Source organism: Podarcis vaucheri (assembly GCF_965113315.1).
Source record: "Podarcis vaucheri genome assembly, chromosome: 14".
NCBI classification, from domain to species: domain Eukaryota; kingdom Metazoa; phylum Chordata; class Lepidosauria; order Squamata; family Lacertidae; genus Podarcis; species Podarcis vaucheri.
Window position 1 is genome coordinate 13,445,089 of NC_138752.1, and position 18,894 is coordinate 13,463,982.

At 44.4% G+C, this 18,894-nt stretch overlaps 1 protein-coding gene across 1 annotated transcript in view; it reads left to right on the top strand.

Annotated features, from left to right (window-relative positions):
* Positions 1-18,894, top strand: part of SEMA6D (semaphorin 6D) — a 450,579-nt gene that overhangs the window by 123,748 nt on the left and 307,937 nt on the right. The gene's annotated exons all lie outside the window — the stretch shown is intronic.

Genomic DNA, 18,894 nt, shown 5'->3' on the forward strand with positions numbered 1-18,894 from the left:
GGAGGGCAGGGTATAAATAAAATTTATTATTATTACTACTACTAATTTCAAAGGTGGACTCCCATTTTGGTTCATGTGTAGATTCATTCCCATTGAATTTGGTAGGTTCACGTTAAAAGATGGGCCCAAATTATCTCCCCCACTGCTACTTAGGAGTAAACACAGGCAAAAATGGTATGAATCAGTAATAGGATGATTTACCCATTCCTCTGCTTGTCAGGTTCAACTTTAAAACAACAACAACAACAACAACAAAATCCTGTCTTTTTTATAACTATTTGAAGTATTGGACTGTATTTCCTATTTCCCCAGAAGACTTTACTGCTGTGTTTGCTAATCAGTATAATCCGCTACATTCTGCAAAGTTACAATGGGCTGATTTGGCACAGTTCACAAAATAACATTTGGGAGGTCTGCACAGTGGCCCAATGTTTGCAGATATCCAATCTTGTGGTTTGTTTGGGGGTGGGAAGGAGAGGGAATGAAGGAAAACTGCTTTGCGCCCCTATTCCTTTCTCTTACCACCAAGATTCCATGTGGTCAGACTTGCTGTTCATGCCTTGTCCTTTTGCTTCAAACAAGACATAACTGAGCACATTGTCAATAGAACTGACAAGGCTGGATCTGCAGGGCAGCTGGAGTTCCTAGAACCAAAGCGAAACCCTATTGTAGCAATTCCCTTTAGGGGTTTCACCTTTAGTAGGCTAGTCCAAACCCTTGCATTCACTGTGCAAAATAATGGAACAGCAGGGTGAAAAAAGGATTTTGCAAATGTGTATGTAAACAGACCACCTCATAGCCCTCCTTACACTTTCACATACGATTCCACTTCCATTTAGACTCATTTTGTTAGATTTAATAATCCCGTGTGCTTTTGTGCATGTGCACATGTAATTATTCTTGTAAAGTCTTTTCATGATTTCCCACTCGGAAAACTATTTCCACTTTAAAACAAAAACAAGTCTGGAGAAATGTTTCCTTTAAACATGACATTTTTTGCTGAAAACACGTAGCCATCAACACTTGATATTGTGTGTTGTGGTGGCAGAACAAGACTTGCATGGTTGTCATTCAAGATAAAGGCCGGCTGCGATGGTTAGAAATGGCGGTTTGCCATCCTGTTTAAAAGAAAATTTTGTGTGGCTTTCAAAAGGGCTTTAAATCCACATTGTCCTTCTGTTTGCTGGCAGGGGACATATAGAAGAGACTGACAGAGTGGATTCTACTTAACAGCCTAATCTGTCTAAAATTTGCATGTGCAACTATCCATCCCCAGGAATGCTAAACAACAACAACAACCAGGGAACAAGGTTCTCGATTCTTCAAAATAAGTTTATCGTCAGATATTTGAGCACATCCTTTAGGGTCTGTTTAGTAGGCCAGTGGGGGACATGAAAGCAAAGTTTGAGTATTTGATGAGAGGTGGCAAAGGTTCTGGTGTTCCCATGAGCTGTCCCAGATCATAGTCCAAGATGCTAACAGGGTTTCGTGTTCTCTGCTTTTCCTTTCAAAAAGACTTTGCAGACACTAATTATGAAGTATCTCGCAAATGCCACTGACTTGTTTATTTAAAAATATGTATATCCTACCCTTCTTTCAGTAGGGCAGCTTTGGCTTACTGGTTTAGGACACGTTCATCTCTTAAAGGCATATGCACCGAAAAGCAAAATAATCAATCCTGCGATCACAAAATTAATTAAATAAATAAATCCATTTTCTATTGAGGTTGCAATTGCTATCAAATGTAGGTTTTTTTTTTAATTTTTAAATTGCTTTACCTATCAAGTAGATAAATATCAAATGTAGGGGTTTTTTATTTTTAAATTGCTTTAAAATGTTTCGGAAGTGAGTCACAAATGAAATAAATGAAACTCAAGGCCCAGCCCTGTATTTAAAGTAAAAGGTTTAATGTCGGGCTCTCAAATGTGGTGCTTTATGCTGCCAAATGTGTGTTTTAGTTTGCGCATCAGCTGCGGTTGTTTGCTACCTCTGCTGCTGATGTCCTGGGAACCTGTTGGGCTGAATGAGTCCAATTAGGGCACAATAGATACCCCATTTCTCCAGGATCTTTGAGTCGGGGCATCTTCCTGGATTGAGCTCCTCTTGGGGCTCTGGGGCTTCCACTGGTCCTAGTCAGTGGTGTAGCAGGATCTGGCACAAAGGAAAGCTGCTTCAGGACTTTTTCAGAATGGAAGTGTTTACATTGTCTGATAAAATGCTGGGCAATTGACAGATCCTCCTCCTGTGGCAAGTGATAATGAAGCTTTCATGTTTATTTGTGGCGCTGTGGGTTAAACCACAGAGCCTAGGACTTGCTGATCAGAAGGTCGGCGGTTCGAATCCCCATGACGGGGTGAGCTCCCGTTGCTCAGTCCCTGCTCCTGCCAACCTAGCAGTTCAAAAGCATGTCAAAGTGCAAGTAGATAAATAGGTAATGCTCCGGCGGGAAGATAAACGGCATTTCTGTGCGCTGCTCTGGTTCGCCAGAAGTAGCTTACTCATGCTGGCCACATGACCCGGAAGCTGTATGCCGACTCCCTCAGCCTATAGAGTGAGATGAGCGCCGCTACCCCAGAGTTGGCCACGACTGGACCTAATGGTCAGGGGTCCCTTTACCTTTACCTTTAGCACAGAAGAAGTCAGAATGAGGGAAATGATCAAGCAGAAGTTGGATACTTTCTTTTCCTTTGTATCAGCTTAAATCAGAGCTTTCAAAACTGTGTGTCACGACACATTAGTGTGTCAGCTGCTGTGTGTAGGTATGTCACAAGAACGCTCCCTGTGCTCATCCCGGGGCTGGAAAGGTGTTAGTTTAACCTGCGGTTTGCTAGTAAAACTGAATTACTGTGCTGTGAAATGATGCATATCTAAAAAGTGTGTCACCAACGTAAAAAGTTTGGAAAGCTCTGGCTTAAATGATGACACTTTTTTGCAAGATTGTGTTCCATTTCTCATCAAGAGTTTAAGACAGGCATAGGCAAACTCAGCCCTCGAGATGTTTTGGGACTACAACTCTCATCATCCCTAGCTAACAGGACCAGTGGTCAGGGATGATGGGAACTGTAGTCCCAAAACATCTGGAGGGCCGAGTTTGTCTATGCCTGGTTTAAGACTACATTTCAGCTGGCTGAAGGTCTTTTGCTAAAGCCCAGGGTGTTTTAACCTATGCTGTCAGAAGTAAGACCTCTGAGTAAAGTGAAGCTTACTCCCAGGAAACTCTGCATATGATTGCATTCATCTTGAGCCTGTTAAGCTGTGTTTTATTATTTGTTTATTATAATAATTTGTATATTGCAATTCCATAAGAAATATCACAGTGGTTTACAACAAATTCATCCACATAAAAATTTAAAATGGAGTAGGTGCTAACCACTACTAGAAAAAAAGCTTTTCATACTGGTCCACATAAACCTGACAACAAAGAAAAGCATTTAAATGTTAATAAAAATGACACCTGCTGAATTTCTTTTGGAAGAGCATCCCAGAAGTCTGGGCCAATTAGACTAAAGGCTCGGTTTCATGCAGATGTCAAGTGAGCCTCACCAACTCAAGGAACAACCAGCGCTGCTTTTGCAGATCTTCTCAGTGATCAAGCTGGAATATAAGTGATCAGCCAGTTCCTAAGGTACTTGGCTCTAAGTTGTTCAGGGCTTTGTATGTTAATACGAGGACCTTGGATCTGGCTCAGGAGTAGATGGGCAGGCAGTACAAATGTTTTAACAATGGAGTCACATGTTGTTGGCTGTGCGCCTCCATCAGCAGTCTGGCCGATACATTCTGCATCAGCTGCAAATTCCAAAAGAAGCCCAAAGGCAACCTCATATAATGTTCTCTACTGACGATCTTTTATATATGTGCATGCATGTACATATTTATACACATGTATATAATAATATATCAACAGAGCTGCCTGCGTTTTCGGGCTCTTCTTGGAGTCGTGCTTTACTGAAACAGTGTTCACTTACCATGGAAGGTCATTGGATAGAGTCATGCAAGCCACTTTGGGTTTTCCACGGAAGAGGCAGAATATAATTAAAAATGAATTAATTTAAAACAGAGGCTGTGTTGCTCAACTAAGCAGTGAATCATCCTATGTTCAGAAGTGAACTCAAAGCCAGCTTTTTTTAAAAAAAATTAACATAATTCTTCCTATTTTTTAATGCACAAGGGGATCTAGTTTATATATACAGTGGTACCTCGGGTTACAGATGCTTCAAGTTACAGACGCTTCAGGTTACAGACTCCGCTAACCCAGAAATAGTACCTCAGATTAAGAACTTTGCTTCAGGGTGAGAACAGAAATCGCGCAGCGGCGGTGCGGCAGCAGCAGGAGGCCCCATTAGCTAAAGTGGTGCTTCAGGTTAAGAACAGTTTCAGGTTAAGAACGGACCTCCAGAACGAATTAAGTTCTTAACCCGAGGTACCACTGTATATGGAAGAGATAAAATTGTATTTTATCTCTTCCATGCATATGTAGTAGACTCCTTTGTACCTTAATAGCATAATGGTCCAGGAGAACCCAGTTCTACAGCACAGATATGAGGAGCTTGTACTATAAGAACATGGGACATGGGTGGCACTGTGGGTTAAACCACAGAGCCTAGGACTTGCCAATCAGAAGGTCGGCGGTTCGAATCCCCATGACAGGGTGAGCTCCTGTTGCTCAGTCCCTGGGTGGCCCTGGGGACCTCGACACGCAACCATCAAGCTCAACACAGGCACATTTGTAAGCAAGTAGTTAATTACATAATATGCCAGAAGCCTCCAGTTCTCTTTTCTTGCAAGGAAACTGACCTTGAAGAAGAATGCCCGTGGCATTTCCTACTGCCCTGGGAACAAGAGACTGCAAAAACATTAGACTACAACTTCCATGTTCCCTGACCATTGGCAATGCATACTAGGGCTGATGGTAGTTGGGACTCCATGCTTATAGTATAGTGAAGCTAAGTGGTCAGTGAAGGCTGGTCCATAAGGGCAAGTGGAGCTCTGACCCACCAAACTCATTCTGTCCCCACCTGCATCTGTCCTTACTTACAGCCAGTCTAGGGAGTGGGACAAGCTGTCTGCCTCCTCTTCCTCCTTAGTTGTGATGCTGCCTTTGTAGAACTCAACAGGGAGGAGGATGGGAACAAAAGCAGAGTTTGTTGGCACTGCCTCTCATTGCTTCTAGCTCTGCTAGCCATTTGCTCTGACTGCTCCTACTCTTGGCTTTCCTCTCTGGTTTCATCTACTGTTGGCCAACCTACCAGCCCCAATGGGCATCAGCCTTGCCTGTAACCAGGTGTTCACTTAATTGGGACAGGAAGTAAGCTACTTCAGAGCTTCTTGGTTGATTAAATAAAAATGTACGCTGTATGAGCAGTGAATAACAGTGTAATTCAGTGCTTGTTTACTCAGAAATAAGTCCCAGTTTGCGCCATAGAGCAGTTAAAAGATAAAGGTAACAGACCCCTGACAGTTAAGTCCAGTCACGAACGACTCAGGGGTTGTGGCGCTCATCTCGCTTTACTGGCCGAGGGAGCCGACGTTTGTCCGCAGACAGTTTTTCCGGGTCATGTGGCCAGCATGACTAAGCCGCTTCTGACGAAACCAGAGCAGCACACAGAAACGCCATTTACCTTCCCACCAGAGTGGTACCTATTTATCTACTTGCACTTTGACGTGCTTTCAAACTGCTAGGTTGGCAGGAGCTGGGACCGAGCAACGGGAGCTCACCCCGTCACGGCGATTTGAACCGCCGACCTTCCGATCGGCAAGCCCTAGGCTCAGTGGTTTAGACCACAGCGCCACCCGTGTCCCTTCCACAGTGCCACAACGCAGTTAAGTGAACATAATTCTGCAGCCTAAATCCTTTGGCCTTTGAACTGTACTCCCAGTTTGCTGCTTAATATGCATGCTGTACTTTTCAGAGTTGTGTGGTAGCTCTTATAAGATACAAGAACACCACAGATTTCCCAGCTTGTATGAAATGTAGGGGTTTTTATTTGGGGTTGGAGAGTAAGAGATGGTGTCACACTGCTTAAAACAAGTGACAGCTGTACACCTTCAATGCCATTGAAAGGAAATGTTATGTTTTACAATGTCAAGAGGTATCTTCTCCATGTTTGGGTAAAACAGAAGCCTCTAAATACATTTTTAAAAACCCAGCGAACTATTCTTCCACTTCCCTTTAGGCGCTTGCAACATCTCTGTGTTGTTGTTGTTGCTACTATTATGTTAGTAAAGAAATCAGAATGTTTTGTAAAATATTATGAGTGTAGTCTGAAATATATTAAATGAAGTATTATTAAGATGCCATATTTAATGACAGATTCCAGCTGTTTGACATGCCATAGAACAGAAGTGAAGTTTTAAAGGTGCTTAGTGCCATCATCGTTACACTTGCTCCAAAATGGCATTAAGGTACATCTAAGAGCTCACACCTGCTCAGACTTTACATACTATCTTGAGAAATCTTATTACCGTACTTCATATTTAATTAGCAGCCTTGTACACAGCATTGCTCAGGAATTTCAAGACCACCCCCTCAAAAAAAAAAAGGCAGTTTTGAAATCCATGGTTAAAATAAGTGTTGTTCTGAAAGGTTCAGTCAACCATCTTGAATCCCAATGATATCCAGTTGTATCCAAATTGAGGCAAAAACCGATTGCTTCCTCTATTAATTTGTCTACTCTTTTAAAGATACCCAAGTTGGTGCCCATCACTGCAGATTCCATAGTTTAACTGTGTGCTTCGTGCAAAAGTGCTTTCTGTTCTGCATCTTCCAACATTCAGCTTCAGTTGATGTCCTGTCTAGTCTAGTGTTACGAGAAACAAAGAAAACCTCTCTGTCTACTCTCTCTGCACCATTTAACTTTCTAATCTTTGGGATAATATTCGCTTCTGTCTTTGGACACTTAGAAACCAACTTCCTGTGTTCTTATTTTACATTTTATTTCCTGGAAATTTGAAAGCCAATCTCATGGTATGTGAAAAGGTGAGAGTAGTCATCTGGGGAAGGATTTGTATTTCGTTGGTTATGAGACTGGCCATTCTGTCCTAGCACTTCGTTTCTGAAATAAACTTGCATCTTCAGGTGAGTTGCTTTGTATGTATTTGGCAGCTTCACAGTCATTCTTAAATACACCACCTCAAATATTTAAAAAGCAGGACAGAACTTGACATGGAAAACATTGCGTGCTCCCCGTAAAAAAGTAAAAAAACTTTTAAAATATTGATATGATGACCATAGGCCAATTGTAAAGGTAAAGGTAAAGGGACCCCTGACCATTAGGTCCAGTCGTGACTGACTCTGGGGTTGCGGCGCTCATCTCGCATTATTGGCCAAGGGAGCCGGCGTACAGCTTCCGGGTCATGTGGCTAGCATAACTAAGCCGCTTCTGGCGAACCAAAGCAGCACACAGAAACGCCTTTTACCTTCCCACTGGAGTGGTACCTATTTATCTACTTGCACTTTGATGTTCTTTCGAACTGCTAGATTGGCAGGAGCAGGGACTGAGCAACGGGAGCTCACCCCGTCGCGGGGATTCGAAATTGTAGTAGTAGTTAATTTCTTATACCCCACCCATCAGACTGGGTTACCTCAGCTACCCTCGGCAGTTTCCAACAAAAATACAGAGGGAAACAAACAAACAAACAAACAAACAAACAAGCAAACATCAAAAGCTTCCTGAAACAGAACTGCTTTCAGATGTCTATGAAAAGTTATATAGTTGTTTATCTTTTTGACATCTGATGGGAGGGCATTCCACAGGGAGGGCACCACTGCTAAAAAGGCCCTCTGCTTGGTTCCCTGTCGCCTCACTTCTGACAATGAGGAACCACCAGAAGGTCCTCAGAGCTGGACCTCAGTGATGGGGGGGGGGGTGCTCCTTCAGGCATACAGGGCCAAAGCCATTTAGGGCTTTAAAGTTCAACACCAACACTTTGAATTGTACTCAGAAACGTACTGGGAGCCAATGTAGATCTTTTAGGACCAGTTTTATGTGGTTCCGGCGTCCACTTCCAGTCACCAGTCTAGCTGCCGCATTCTGGATTAGTTGTAGTTTCCGAGTCACCTTCAAAGGTAGCTCTATATAGAGCGCATCATTTCCATGAGTCTACTCCGAGTATAATTTAGCTGGATACAGTCTATTGTCTGCTATACTGGATCATTGTGCTTTTATCATGCCAGCTTAGCTTTTTTTGGCAGACGTAAGCCTATCTGAACCCAGTGTTTGTGGTTGAAATATATTGTTTGCATTAACACAACATGAGGCGAGGTGTTTGTTTTTTTTGTTAGCAGAAACCTGGATGCTCTCTGCCCTCCTCTCCTGTGAGTCTTAGCACCAGCTATGCCTATCATTCAAGGCATTGCAGGACAGACATTACCTGAGATTCGTGCCCTTTGGGCTGTATAAAAATAGGATTATGGAACATCTGGCAGCACAGTAGGAATATTTCACGCTTTAGTATAAAAATAAAACCACAGAAGAGCACAAGGAAAGCTTTGCAGGCAAGAAATTATCCTTTCTTTATCTCCCCAGCATCCATCAAGCAGCAGCAACTGAGAAGGTGGAAAGCAAGGAGATGAAAAGGAAATGAAAGGGAGGAGGGGGAGAAAGTTGGGTGAGAATTAAAACAAGCTTCATGTCATTAGCACTTGCAGATTTCCCCCGCCTTAACTAGCATTAGCAAAGGCTGACATCTTTCAACCTTGGGGGCAATGAAGAGTCAAGAAGAAGAGTGCAAGTTTCTTGCCACTTTTTCTTTTTAATAGCGTCTCATTCATCTTTATAGTCACAAATCTACCCACTTTCTTAGAGGGGGAAATAGGTCTCTGGTTGACTCTCCAGACTGGGCAGGTGTTGTGTTGACAATAGCCACATGCATCATCCGAACACTCTTAACAACAGCCCTGTGCTGCTTCAGTAGCAGGGATGTGTTCCTCTTGCATTCAACGAATTCTGTTATGGTTTGTTTACATACAGCTACGGTTTAGTTACATACAACTAATTCAGAATGCGGCAGCTAGACTGGTGACTGGGGGCAGCCGCCGAGACCACATAACACCAGTCTTGATAGATAGATAGATAGATAGATAGATTCTTTATTGTCATTACACAAGTGCAACATTGCACAAAGTGCAACGAAATTGGATGCCATCCCTTAAAACAACAAAAGCAAGACAACAACAACAACCAAACAAACCACATTCCAGCCACACCCACACCACACCCATCAAACTCCCAGGTCACACTAACGAGTTACAGCATTCAAAAGGGCCACAGCTCTTGGATAGAAACTGTTTTTCAGTCTATTTGTCTTTGACTTGATGTTTCTATATCTTCTGCCAGAAGGCAGTAGTGCAAACAGACAGTGTCCCGGGTGAGATGAATCCTGCAGGATGTTATTTGCTTTCCTAAGACAACGGGAACCGTACAGTTCTTCCAAAGATGGGAGAGGATGACCAATAATCCTTTGGGCTGTGGTTATGACCTTCTGGAGCACCTTCCTCTCCCTAGCTGTACAACTGGAGAACCAAGCACAAATACAGTATGTAAGAATGCTCTCTATGGAGCCTCGGTAGAAGGACACCAGCAGTCTCTCACTCAGATTGTTCTTCTTTAAAAGTCTGAGGAAATAAATTCTCTGCTGGGCCTTCTTCACCAGAGCAGTGGTATGTGCGCTCCAAGTCATGCCCTGATCGATAGCTACTCCCAAAAACCTGAATTCCGCCACCCTCTCCACCCGTTTCCCGTTGATATACAAGGGCTGAATGTCCGCCTTTTTTTCCCTGTAATCCACCACCAATTCCTTGGTCTTAGCCGTATTAAGAGCCAGATTGTTCTCTCCACACCAAACACAGAGCCGCTCCACCTCGTCCCAATAGGCGGACTCATCCCCTCCTGAAATGAGCCCTACCACCATAGTGTCATCAGCAAACTTGATGATTTTGTTGCTGGAATAGATGGCTGTACAGTCATACGTATAGATAGTGTAGAGCAGGGGACTCAACACACAACCCTGTGGTGAGCCGGTGTTAAGGCTAAGGGCTGTGGACATGTGTGACCCTACTCTAACCCTCTGGGAACGTTCTGACAAAAAATCCAAAACCCAGAGACAGGTGGAGTTGGAGAGTCCAATCGCCTCTAGCTTGGACACCAGTCTATGGGGGAGGATAGTGTTAAAAGCAGAGCTAAAATCCACAAACAGCAGCCTCACATAACTCCCTGGCTGCTCCAGATGGGACAGAGCAGCATGGAGAGTGGTATTGATGGCGTCTTCTGTGGATCTATTTGCTCTGTATGCAAACTGGTAGTTGTCAAAAGTTGATGGAAGACAGGAGATAATGTGACGGCGCACCAGTTTCTCAAAACAATTCATGATGATTGGAGTCAGTGCAACTGGTCTATAGTCATTCAAACTACTGATTGTGGATTTTTTAGGCAGAGGGACAATAGTTGACGACTTCAGGCAGGGTGGGACAATAGACTGGTGTAAGGACTTATTGAAGATCTTAGTAAAGACCCTCGCCAGCTGATCCGCACAGCCCTTCAACACCTTTCCAGTGATGCCATCAGGTCCAGCCGCCTTCCTCGGATTCGCCATCCTCAAAACCTGTCTCACCTCATGTTCCTCTACCGTGAATGAGGGGCCCCTATGGGCTGGTGGCTGTAATACCGGCGTCTCAGGTGGCTCCTTCTCGAAGCGAGCAAGGGGTCACCGTCGACAGCACCAAGGTTAGGTTTGTAGTTGGTAATATGCTGAATCCCCTGCCACATCTGTCTTGTGTTGTTGCTCCTTAAATTATCCTCAATCCTCAGCCTATAGTCCAATTTTGCCCGTCGAATACCCCTCCTCAAGTTTGCTCTTGCTACACTGTAAAGCTGCACCTCGCACGACCTGAAAGCCCTGTTCCTTTCCCGCAACAGGCACTGGACCTCTCTATTCATCCAGGGTTTCTGATTGGGGTAAAACCGGATGGATTTATTTACTGTGACAGTGTCTGTGCAGTGATTGATATAGCACAGAACTGCCGCCGTGTGCTCCTCCAGGTCTGAACTATCGAAAATATCCCAATTGGTTCCCAATTGAAAGACCTACATTGGCTCCCAGTACGTTTCCAAGCACAATTCAAAGTGTTGGTGTTGACCTTTAAAGCCCTAAACGGCCTCGGCCCAGTATACCTGAAGGAGCGTCTCCACCCCCATCGTTCTGCCCAGACACTGAGGTCCAACGCCAAGGGCCTTCTGGTGGTTCCCTCATTGCGAGAAGCAAAGCTACAAGGAACCAGGCAGAGGGCCTTGTCGGTAGTGGCACCCGCCCTGTGGAACGCCCTCCCATCAGATGTCAAAGCGATAAACAACTACCTGACATTCAGAAGACATCTGAAGGCAGCCCTGTTCAGGGAAGTTTTTAATGTGTGACATTTTAGTGTATTTTGGTCTCAGTGGAAGCTGCCCAGAGTGGTTGAGGAAACCCAGCCAGATGGGCGGGGTACAAATAATAAATTATTATTATTATTACTGCTTTTGGGCCTAAAGGGCCCCAAACCAATGGACAGGTTATTAATACAAAAGGAAGATACAGTCATAGCTCGGGTTACAGACGCTTTGCACATGTGCAGACTCTCTGAATCGCAGCCCGCACGTGCGCAGACACACCACTGCAGGTAGTGAACACTGCGGGTTGCGAATGTGCATCCTGCATGGATCACATTCACAACCCGAGCATCCACTGTACAGCAAAATTTCAAGCAAAATCACAACATACCAACCAATCACACTGGATATGGATTTGGGTCTTAGCTAGATCGAATGGGAATTATATGTTTCAACAGCCCTAATGTCCCCTGCAAAATAAAATAAAAAGGAAAATACATTTTCAACCGAAAACCAGCCTCAAAGGCTGTATTTGAGAGCAGAAAGGCAGATAAATCCCAAGGCAAGAAGGCTGATGGTTCCTGCCCCCTCTTGGATATTTGGCCAAAATTGCTTTTTCCCTGAATTGCTTTTCCACCAGGAGAAGAAGTAGAGGCCCCTCTCTCCATCTTTTCTCTTGTGGGAAATTTTAAGAGGGAGGAGAAAGGTCTTAAGTAGACTGTCTCTACCACCACCAGACATTTCCCTCCTGATATTGACAACTTCCCAAAGCTGATTTTCTGATTTTTCACATTATGCTTTTCTGAAATGAAGTGAAAATGGAAATCTCTTTAGAATGAAATCACAGCGCTCTAATCACTAATCCAGAACTCTGTCACAATTCCTGTGGTAGTTAATATGTCTTGTATCTCAGGAAAATAATAATGCCTTCCCCGTATTTTAAGCTGCCAACAGTGACATCTCTTTAACGCTGCAATTAATTCATGCTGGGGCATTCTGCAGCGTTATCTCATAGATGTATTATGGCCAGGCTTAGCAAAGTGGGGTTCAGTAAGGCTGTAGCTCAGTGGCAGAGCTTTGTTGACAGAAGGTCCCAGGTTCAGTCCCCAGCATCTCCTGAAAGGACTAGGAGACACTCCTGTCAGTATAGGCCAAGACTACAACTCCCATCATCTCTAGCTAGCAGGACCAGTGGTCAGGGATGATGGCAGATGTAGTCCAAAAGCAGCTGAAGTTTGCAAAACCCTGGCGTAGACAATACGACCAATGGTCTGACTCAGAATAACGCAGCTTCCTATACAGTGGTACCTCGGGTTAAGAACTTAATTCGTTCTGGAGGTCCGTTCTTAAGCTGAAACTGTTCTTAACCTGAGGTACCACACTAGCTAATGGGGCCTCACGCTGCAACCATGCCGCCACCATGCAATTTCTGTTCTCATCCTGAAGCAAAGTTCTTAACCCGAGGTACTATTTCTGGGTTAGAGGAGTCTGTAACCTGAAGCGTCTGTAACCCGAAGTACCACTGTATTCCTATTTTAAAACAGTGATGGAAAGACACCCATTTTCTTTGGAAGTAAAATTCTTCTGTTAGCATACTATTTTTCTCCTACTTTGTTGTCTTTTTTGTGGTTTAAAAAAAATCTTTACAGTGATTTAATATATTGGTTGAGTCAATAGCACCCATTAAGGCACCCGGTTTCTTTCAAAATAAAACCTTTCTGTTAGCATAGTATTTTTCTTCTTCACTACTTTGGTGCAGTTTGCTATGATTTTAAGAATCGTTACAGTGGTTTAATCTATTGGTGGTGAGTCAAGGCAATATGCTTTGGGCAACTCATTATTTCTCAGAGTCAGTTACAACCCCTGTTGTCAGTAAAATAGAATAACAAATGGCCTATGTCTAAAGATTCATGTGAGGATAAATTGTGATTGGTAGAATTCACACTTTCCAGAGCCATGATTCCATCTAGCCCAACACCACAACTATTTTTATTCCCTCACTCTTTTACTTGTAACTTTGTCCAAACCATTTTCTGCATAAGAACTGGCATTTTCCATGAGGGAGAATCTTTTAACAGGGTTGGAAATTGGTACAAATGTCAGGTCTGTGACTTGGACAGCCATATTGGTCTGGAAGTTGGCATGTCAACAGCACCCAAGCGGGCTCTGTCAAGCTTTTTCTTCCGTAGGGTTGGACAGCTTCCCATTCCATCTTCCTTCTGAAGTAGGAACTTCCCTGCTCCTGACATATGAGAGCTGTACAGTTACCTCAATTCCTTGGACACTTGATGAAGAATATTTGGGACTTCTGCGTATTTCTTCTACGAATAGCAGTCACAGGGCTGGCAGGCTCAGTTTGGGTTGAAATTCTCGCATGGGAGGTAAAGAGGCTTTCACCTTTTGCCCTCCTCTGTGTCTCATTCCACCTTCTGCTTGCTTTTGAGGGGGGAGCTCCCATGGAAGTTAATGGAATTTCTTTCCCCCAGGGCAGTGATCTCTTAATAATGGCAGTGGTGCCCACCTGTGAGGTGCTGGAACTGAGTTCTGGTGAGTTCCATCTGAAAAAAAAGCCCTGCTAATACAAACATTTCATATCGTCAGGGAAGCCAAGTTACAAGGAACCAGGCAGAGGGCCTTCTCGGTAGTGGCACCCGCCCTGTGAAACGCCCTCCCACCAGATGTCAAAGAGAACAACAACTACCAGACTTTTAGAAGACATCTGAAGGCAGCCCTGTTTAGGGAAGCTTTCAATGTCTAGCAGACTACTGTATTTTAATACTTTGTTGGAAGAGACCCAGCCAGACGGGCAGGGTATAAATAAATTATTATTATTATTATTATTATTATTATTATTATTATTATTATTATTATTATAAATGCATTGATAGTCAGAGGACTAGGGACTGCCTTTGAAGGGGCTGGGGACACTCTGGCCCTCTAGATGCTCTTGGACTACAATTTTCATTTGTCTTGACCCAAAGTTGGGTTGGAACAGTTCCTTAGTCTAGGATAGCTTCTTGCCCTGGTTGGGCAGGCAAGGTCCACACTAAATATCTTACATGGAATGAGGGGCCAACTCTCTCACACCAGACAGGCCCTGCCTCACATCCTTGATGCTTGGGGTTCTAAGTCAGCCCATTAAGAGCTCAGTTTTCCTAGCTACCTTAGCATTTTTCTTCATTTCCTACCATTTATTTATTTATTTGCACAGTACCTTCCTTCTGCTAATGGATGATCACAGGCCATACCTATGAGATGAGAAGGTTTGTATTCCAAAGAAGATTCCCACCATCTCCCTCCCTCCCTCCCTCTCTATCTAATCATAGTTCTTTCTTCTGTTTTTCATTAATTCCTATTAAAACCGAGACACTCTTTCCCCCTTGGTAGGTGTTAATTTTGTCATGCTGAGTTGTTTTGCGACCTATATTTTAACAAAACATTCAGCTGGATCTGAAACAAGCCGTTTGTCAGTACCTTTGACAGAAACTCAGGCCGTGCCCTCTGACGAAAACAGCCTGACAAAATTGCATAGTAGAGGGATGGGCAGCGACAGCCATTGGCCCGAAAACACCATCCACCCAGTCTTTATATGAATGCATGTTCTTAGCTTGTGCTCAGCTAATTCCTATCCAATTCCTAACTTGGTCCTTGGTTCTTTGCAAAATTACTGCTTTTAGGGAAACACAAACGTTAATCTGCAAAACCCAAATCATTGTTTGACTCGAGCGGAGGCTATTATGCCTCTGTATGGATAGTTTGTCAAGGGACAGTAAGCAAATGTGTGCAGACAATATAAAAATGAGCAAAGCTGTGCCAGCACTGGATTTCTTTCTCTCTCTTCTCTCTGCTTGTTCTGTTTTTTAAGGAAGTTACTTATTCAGGGCGAAACCGTGCAATGATTCCAGTAATGATGTCAGTTACTCATTAAACGTTATTCTCCACTGGTTTGCAGACTTTGTCTTCCTCTGGCCCCCTGTGTATAATGGAAGCATGCAATGTGGAGAATGGCCATGTTTTCTTCCTTCCTTTTCTGCGGACTCGCAGTGTGCAAACCAGAGGAGACCCTTTGCCTTTCTCTTGGCTCATAAAGAAGCGTGCACAGCCAGCCACCTTAACTTGGGTGGGAGTGGAGTGGAGATTTGACAGGAGATGTAGAAAGAGTACAGAAAGAGCCTTTCCCGACTCCCCTCACCCTCCCCAGTCCAGTAATTGCCTTTGCTGTTCGCATCCTGTCATTCATCCCCAACAGAACGGAAAGAGAACACCTGTTGAGTTCCTAATGAGCAGAAGTTAAATTGCCAGTGCTTGTGAATTAAGAGCTTTGGGACTGTTTGGCGATTTTACAGGCACCTAAACGCGGGTGGCGCTGTGGGTTAAACCACAGAGCCTAGGACTTGCCAATCAGAAGGTCAGCGGTTCGAATCCCCGTGATGGGGTGAGCTCCCGTTACTCGGTCCCTGCTCCTGCCAACCTAGCAGTTCGAAAGCACGTCAAAGTGCAAGTAGATAAATAGGTACCGCTCCAGCGGGAAGGTAAACGGCGCTTCCGTGCACTGCTCTGGTTCGCCAGAAGTGGTTTAGTCATGCTGGCGACATGACCCGGAAGCTGTACGCCGGCTCCCTCGGCCAATAAAGCGAGATGAGCGCCGCAACCCCAGAGTTGGTCATGACTGGACCTAATGGTCAGGGGTCCCTTTACCTTTAAATGCTTTGATCTATTCTGCCTCACCCCCAAACCTTGGATCCAGGGATGGTGCCAGATTTCATGGGGGGCTCCATATGATACCACTGATAGGCCTCACACCTATAACATAGACACATACTGTGCATCAGATATAGACACATTTTCCCTGATTGCACAGTGATGGTAGCAGCAACACCACTTAGCTCTCTTCCTCTGAAGACCTGTTTTCATTAGGACAGGGGTGAAGACCCCATGACCTTTGTCCCTAGCTCCCATTAGCACCAGCCAGCATGCCCAATGGTCAAGGGTGATAGGAGCTTTAGCCCCAACATCAGGAAGGCCACAGGTTGCCTACCCCATCATTAGAGTTTCAGCAGTTTGGTTACAGAACTGCTGGGCATGTGGTTGGTGGCTTTCTCCACCCCTCTTCCCTGATTACAAAGCAGACCATACAAGACAGGCGCTCCTCTGAAACATCAGATTCAATGGACCAGTTCTTAGTTCGTAACCTGAAGACTTCTGTCCACAATAGAATGATTGATTCATTCTGAATGCATTGCTCTAGTGGTGGCCATTCATTCAGTGGTCTTGAGGAATTACCCAATAATTAATTGGCTAACACCAGTAAAATTACAGTGGTACCTCGGGTTACATACGCTTCAGGTTACAGGCTCCGCTAAGCCAGAAATATTACCTCGGGTTAAGAACTTTGCTTCAGGATGAGAACAGAAATCGTGCTCCGGTGGCGCGGCAGCAGCAGGAGGCCCCATTAGCTAAAGTGGAGCTTCAGGTTAAGAACAGTTTCAGGCTCAAAACGGATTTCCGGAACGAATTAAGTACTTAACCCGAACTACTACTGTACAGTAAAAACAATAGGGGGAAAAACACAATTTAAAATACAGGTTAGAATGAAATTTAAAATGCAGCCTCGTTTTAAAAGTACCCCATAGATCAAAACCAAAAGTGGAGGGAAACATAAGGGTCAGACTGAGTCCAAACCAAAGGCCAGGCGGAACAGCTCTGTCTTGCAGGCCCTGCGGGAAGATGTCAAGTCCCGCAGGGCCCTAGTCTCTTGTGACAGAGCGTTCCACCAAGTCGGGGCCAGTACTGAAAAGGCCCTGGCCCTAGTTGCGACCAATCTAACCACCTTGCGACCTAGGACCTCCAAAATGTTGTCATTTGTGGACCTTAAGGTCCTCCACACGCATACCAGGAGGTTTGTTTTCATCCAAATAAGATGACTACTTTTTGCCGCAGTCCTGAATGCTTCAGGTGTCTGGAGGATGAAATTTGTAAAAGTTTGTGTTTTGCTTTTCAGGAGTCAACAAGGTAGAGTTGCAAAACAGTGATCTTGGTTGTTAATCCCTATCAGGCTCATGAGTCACTGAACAGCTGGCAATTCATGATAATGCTCAGCCCTATGGTTTGTGTGTGAGAAAGAGAGCCTATCTGTTGCTCTCAGCTGCTTTTCTTCCCAATATACTTCATTTCTGAGCATGGACCTGAAGCATGCTGAATGGAGCCCAGCTCTTTCCTGGCAATTGAAGGAAATGAAATACCTTCTGGTAAACAATAGCTTGTTCTCTGGCACAACACTTTCAGGTTTACTGGGTGATGTTTAAGTCTTTGTGTCTGGGTCTTAGTGGCACTGTGGGTTTGATACTCTGCTTTTTTAGATTTGCAAAAAAAAGGGAAATATACATTACATATATTTGCCTTTTCTCCCAATAATTTTGATCCCTTCCCAATTATAAACATTTCTAAAAACTGTAGGATGGGAGAATGCTCAGGTGCTGAGGTCTTGCTTCTGGGTTTCACATGCGTTTCTGGTGGGTAGATGGACCATTGGCTTAATCTCATGTTCTTAACAGGGGTTCCTGGCATGGGAACATATTCATCCAGTGCTTTACCAGTTGCACTGGCTCCCGGTGGAGTATCGGGTCAGGTTCAAGGTGCTGGTCTTGACCTTTAAAGCCCTTTGTGGCTTAGGGCCCTCGTATCTATGGGACCGCCTCTCCTGGTATGCCCCACAGAGGACCTTAAGGTCCATGAATAACCAAGTTTGGAGATCCCGGGCCCTAAGGAAGTCAGACTATCCTCCACCAGGGCCAGGGCCTTTTCAGTGATGGCTCCGACCTGGTGGAATGCTCTGTCCCATGAGACTAGGGCTCTTCAGGATTTCATCTCCTTCTGTCAGGCCTGTAAGACAGAGCTATTCCACCTGGCCTTTAATTTGAATTCAGCCTGATCTTTTATTTCCCTTCCCTTCTCTTCCCTCCCCCTCCCCTTTTATGAATATCACCCACTCTGAGACCCCACAGCTAATTCTCCCCTGGCCTCCTCGCTGGCCCAAGTAGGACCAATTCAGCCAGCTAGCCCTGGGGATTATCTAATTGTTTTTTGATTTTTGATTTTTATTGTTACTCATGTTTTTATGCTGCTTTTATAATTAAATGTTTTAAATTTGTTGTTAGCCGCCCTGAGCCCGGTATTTTAACCGGGAAGGGTGGGATATACATAAAAAAATATTATTATTATTATTATTATTATTATTATTATTATTATTAACATAAGAACCTAACATAGATCAATCTCAAAACCCATCTGGTTCAGTATCCTGCTCTCACAGTGGCCAACCAGACACCTGTGGGTAGCCTGCAACCAGTGGCGTAGCGTGGGTTGTCAGCACCCGGGGCAAGGCAAGTAATTTGCGCCCCCTAACCCGTGGATTTGCGCCCCCTAACCCTAACCCCCAGATGTTGCGCCCGGTGCGGCCGGCCCCCCTGCACCCCCCACGCTACGTCACTGCCTGCAACAACACTCACCCCTCTTGCGATTTCCCAGCAAC